The sequence below is a fragment of the Oryza glaberrima genome, chromosome 6 (assembly GCF_000147395.1).
Source record: "Oryza glaberrima chromosome 6, OglaRS2, whole genome shotgun sequence".
Classification (NCBI taxonomy): domain Eukaryota; kingdom Viridiplantae; phylum Streptophyta; class Magnoliopsida; order Poales; family Poaceae; genus Oryza; species Oryza glaberrima.
The window spans coordinates 8,430,749-8,436,748 of NC_068331.1; positions in this window are offsets into that span (position 1 = coordinate 8,430,749).

The following is a 6,000-nucleotide window of genomic DNA, read 5'->3' on the forward strand; positions in this document are numbered from 1 at the left end:
GGTTGTCTTTTCTTATCCAGAACTCCCTCGAGGTCAGTTTCCGTATAAGACATGGTATGTAGTGGATCCTACCAAGATTTAGTCAACTACTATTAGGTATGTGGTATCCATAACTATCACAGTCTACGAAAATCTTTTTTTCAGACGTAACTGGTTCGCCTTCGAAAAAATATATATCTTCTCAAGCGGACAACCATCGTATCCCACGTCCACGTGTAGGTGGCTATTTGGATATGAGGGATTTACCGCTAGCATATCTCTCTTAATTCTCGTGTGTATGTTGAAGACACATTCATGATGCATGTGTGAGTGCCAGTATGATGTGCATGTAACTAACAAAATTGGACTGTGACGATAACGCTGGCTAATACTAAGTACTCCCTTCGTCTAAAAAAAAAAAGACAAACCCTAAATTTTCGTGCTAACATTTGACTGTCTGTCTTATATAAAACTTTTTTATAATTAGTATTTTCATTGTTGTTAGATGATAAAACATGATTAGTACTTTATGCGTGACTTATCTTTTTAATTTTTTTTATAATTTTTTCAAATAAGACGGACGGTCAAACGTTGGACACTGAAACCAGGGTTTATCTTTTTTTTTTTGGACGTAGGGAGTAGGAGTATTTTGAAACGAAATATTATTGGCTTCAATTTTTCAAACCGCTCCCTCTCGCCATCCATCGCCTCCCGTGATGGACGGAGTGAATGGCTGCATGGATTAAGCCACCCGTCCGTCCGACCGGATTAGTTAGGGGGAGAGAGCTAAGAAAAAAACATTACCGAAGCTAGTGGGGTCCGGGTTGGGTATACCGCTCTTTATTTGTGTGTGTATGCCGCGCGCCTTCGCGTAGACGCGTGACGAATTCGCGCACACGTATTCGCTGCGGTGAAACAACGGAAAATTTGTGCGTGGAGATTCATCGTGCTCCATGTGCAAACTGGAGCAAAGCACACAATCAGCTTCGGTTCCAATATTATGCAGTGTAGACTTGAATAGTTCAATTCCATCGAAAGATTCTTTCTAGACCCAGTTTCTTGAGTATATAACGACACTACTACAATGTTGCGTTTCATCATCAAATAAATGTGCGACTTTGAGTTAGTAGTAGTAGTAGCATTTTCTATGTACGTTCCTGTATTGGAATATTGAAGTCAAGTCTTCTTCAATGGGAATTAATGTTGTGTAGTACTGTTCTTCTTTTCATTTTTGGTACTAGGATCGAAGCCGAATTACTATGCCAAACAGAGATGCTAAAACTACTTATATTCATGATTAAGCATTAAGTAGAGATGTTTAGTTTGTTCACAAAGCAACAATATGTGTGCTTCAGTAATCAGTATCCATTTGATTTGACTCCCTTTATGGGCGTTTTTTTTTCAGACTAGACTAGAGGAGTGTATTTAGTCGTCGCATGGCATGTGAAATTGGCGAAGAGAACGGAATCTGTGGAGGGAAATTGGGACTACTTGAGCCATTTTAGTATCATGGTTAGGAATAACTAACATGAGGCTGTCCATAATCCTGAAGATTATGTGCAGTTTATCTTTAATTTATTATGTCCCTAATCCCTAACCACAAGATTTCTACCATTACCAAGTGTGTACTTGGACACCAACTCCTTGCATCATTCCGGCGCAAGAACAACCACATGCCTTTACTGTTCATGTCTTAGTTTTGTCTTGAAAGAAAACAAGGACAGGTCAAATCTAATGCTACTAGCTCGTCAATTGAGAGGCATTGATAAGGATTTATGATGTCACGGGCAAGTTTTCCTGAATGCTCCAGCTAACCTGAATGCTGAATTGCTGGCGACGATGATCCGGGCAAAATAGTACAAGAGAATGGTACAAAATTTGGAGGGATTTCAGGCAACCTAGCAGCTTGTCAACTAGCCAAGGAACTGTATAGTAAAGTGTTGCTTTCTTTAAACCTTGTCTCACTGCTAGTATTAGGCACCTGTCATTTCGGGATTTGTATGGTTGCACGGCCGCTCTTTACACAACACGCTTGCCTGTGCGGCTGTGCTATCTAACAAGAAGTCACTGTCGAGAAGGATGCAAAGATGCCTAGTATAAATTATTGGTGCAAACAATTAAAATCCTTGCGAGACACTCAAAACATCTGAAATTCAATCGTTTGATTCTTTTTTCAATCAAAAATGGCTGGTGTGTTTGGACAAGCACAGCCGGTACCTTTTTGACTGAATGCATATATACAGTTCAACTAAAACTGCATCGCAGTGGGCTCTGAATCTTGATCATGCACATGTGCTGTTTCTTTCAGAGATTGCATGCACCAAACCATGCACATTTCTCTCCCTAATTTTCCTGCTGGTCTTAAATCTTTACCATGTGAGCTGATTACATCTCTGCGTTGTCTGAACACATATACACAGGATGGCCTGAAGACCAGAGCTTCTAGAAATGGGGGCAATCCATGGGGATTGAGAACTGATCAACAGTTCAATGCATAACTATGCAGGGCATAGACAGGCTCAGCGGTAGATGATTCACCAACCAGTGTTGAATTGCTTAAAAAACTAGGTTGTCTCTCTTCAATCAGGAGGGACCGTTGCAGTGTCCTTTCTGCGCAAAGTGACATGGAAGATTTGCTGCATCTCTTGTTCCCTTGCAACAACATAAAAATGGCCTTATACAAAGAAATTCTTCTGCCTCTTTTGTTTGGTACAGTCAGTAGTACTGTAGTAGGCCGCGGTTTGGTGGTGCCTTGCATCGGTACAAAAATACAAGGGGGTGTAGTATGCTCTGATTGACCTTTCCATGGACACATGGTTTACTGATATGACTGAAAATAATAATAAAAAAAATGTCCACTTCTTGAGTTCTACTCTACATATTAGTTACCCCTCTTGCTAGAATAGGTTGGTATTGACCCTTTTGTTGTTGCATACGTGCATCTCGTGAAAAAATCTTTGCTGCTAAGAGCTATGGCCATCAGAAGTGTGTCATGTCACCTGACATTTAATTTGGTGAAGAGACCAATTATGGGTGTGTTTAATTCCAAAGTTTTTTTTTCCAAACTTTCAACTTTTCATCACATTAAACCTTTCAAACACACAACTTTTCAGTCACATCGTCTCCAATTTTAACCAAATTCTAAACTTTGGACCAATCTAAACACAACCTATACCGTCCTGATGATGAGAAAGGTCTAACCAGCTGAATTTTCAGTTCTTCAGCGAAGAAAAGGAAGATGGTAAACGAAAGGAATAGAAAGATGAATTTAAGCAAGACCTGGTAGTAGTAATTGACACCAAAAGCGCTCGTGCTTAATGAGGTCTTTCACTGATCAACGAACCCTAATCAAGGTCGCCGGCAGCCGCGCGACCGGGCTGGTGGTCTCGCCGGAGATCAGCGCGCGTGCACGCACGCATGCGGTGCAGCCTGCGGGTGAATTCGACACGCACGACGAACATTTGGTTACAGTGGCAGAGCCGCGGAACTTGGAGTGGCACAGCCCGCACAAATCTAACTACGTTGAGTGATCGCTACAAAAATTCTGTTTTCAACCACTAAAACAACACCAAAATTCTATTACGCCCTTGTTTGGTCGATGACTTATCAATACATAAGTGTTAAAATATAAAGTGAACTGTTCGTTTTTCGCATCAGCTTAACTTTTTTTGGTCAAACTGATCAATACATACAACTTAATAACAATTGAAGTATGTAAAAAGAAGAAAAATGTGAAGTACCTTTAAGATGGTTTCCTACCATCTTTTTCACGTTGTTATACGATCATGGGTTGCTTTTACGCTATTTTCTACTACCGGCGGTTATTCTCTAATCTGGTCCATTACCGATCGGAAGTAGGAGAAATCAATTAGCAAAAGAAACAGCCACTAAGCCGATATCAAATCACAGACGGTTGATTTCACGGAGGGTTGCACAAAAAGATGGCGGCTCATGATTGGGGCATTCTGAAAGGCACAGGTTGATTGGTCGGCCATCATTACCCAATCCATACGCTGAAACTTCCTCTTATCTCTGTAGCCTAAAGCAATTGGAAAGTGGTAAGTTGCAAGGGAGATTGATGGATAGTTGATTGGTGATGGGAGCATTAGACAGCCACAGCAGAATATATACCAAAGATTACTAATTAAAGTGCCTGGATTAGTGGAAGTAACAGTGCTGTAATAATAGTGGTAGAAATGCAGTCGTCAGGTGGTGGTCATAGGCTTCGATCCAGTTTTCAATCTCGAGCACTTGTGCCTTTTAATTTCTTCTCTGAGAGAAACAACGCACCTTCTTTGCACCTGCAAAGTGCAAACGCTGCAATTTCTCTCCCTTCGGCTATTCTTTGACCACACCAACTCATTCCTCTCGTCCTCTCGAGCTGTAATTTTCACTTCCAAAACGGTGCTGAAAATGTGTTATCTGCAGAAAAAAAGACTGAATTTTGCAACAGCGAGAGCACTTCACTGGAAATGTGCACCAATTCTGAGCTTCCTTGTCACCAGGTCAGATCAGTATTTCAGATCATTTTGACGTACACATACGCATCAGGCGGCATTGACGATTCGGATGGATGCAACAGCTAAAACGTTTTTGGTGGCTTGCGAGCGCGTCGGCATCACTCGCCACCGATGGGGAGAAATCGCGGACGGCATGATGCATGTTGACGTCCGTTTTCTTCCCCTCAGAACGCTGTACAATTTGACCCATGAAGACATTTCTGACGAGCTTCTTGTTCTCTGCAAGTGTCACGGTTTCGTCAGGGAACGAAATTTGAGTCGTCAATAATTAATGGGTGTGAACACATGATCTAAGCAGTCAAATGTCAGAAGAGTTTGTTTCGTTCGTCAATGGATAACAAACACGAGCGGATTTGGTCCATAGATTATCATCCCCACCATATTCCTTACCTAAAACAGTGTTCTGTTAGGTAGTTAGTTAATTATCATCATGTGTTAATTAGCACTTGTATTAGCAAAGCACTGGCCCGCCCTATCAGTTTCAGATAGGATTTAGAGAATCTTGTAAAGAGACTGTCAATTAGCACAAAGATAGCATTCCAGTGCAAGCTAAAGTGGGCAGATCATTTTTTTAATCGAGTCCAAATGAGTATAGTGGGGTTCAGAATATTAGGTCAGTAGGAGCAATGTGACAATAAAAGATTAAAATCAGCAGTAAAAGTCTCCAGATCTTCCAAAAGAAAACTGGCACGCTGGTAAAGGGGCTTGACGCTTTCAAAAAGAGCCAGAATTGGACCCCATCAGGTAAATGTCAAATTAGCGTGTCATGCAAAAAGTCATGGCATATGAGTGAGTAGACAATCAAAATATCATAGTGTAAAAAACTAGATAAACTGGATAAAAGTGGCACGTTTTTTAAACTGCTAAACGGTGTGTTTTGTATGAAAACTTTCGTTATAAAAGTTGTTCTAAAATATAAGATTAATCCATTTTTCAAGTTTATAATAATTAAAACTCAATTAATTATATGTTATTTACCACATCGTATTACATAAAACACTTAATCTTTATCTTTATCTTCATTTTTATTTTCGAGAGATTCAACACCAAGTGATATGGATAACAGAAATACAATATTCAATGAATCATGAGCTGATAACTGATGCCATTTGATGTACAAGTCTAAATAATAGAATATATGTTCAGTATTTACAGGCTTGTAGCACAGAAATGACATGAAAATTTTACGCAGATAGTCCAAGCTTATCATTGTACGTGCCATTATTATGTAGGATTAAAGCCTTATCAGTTATCAGCTTACTGGGCTGGCAGAAGGAAGAAGTATCTTCTGTCTGGGCTCGGCCCATTCTAGTCTTTCTGAATTTGGATACTGATAAATGATGAGAAAAAGTACACTTTACGTCCCTCAACTTTGGGTTTAATTTCGTTTACATCCCTCAACCATAAAACCGGATATAAAAGCATCCCTCAATTATCAAAACCAGTACATCGAGTCACGGATTTAAGGACAGTTTTATCTACGTGGCGCTTATGCGGCATT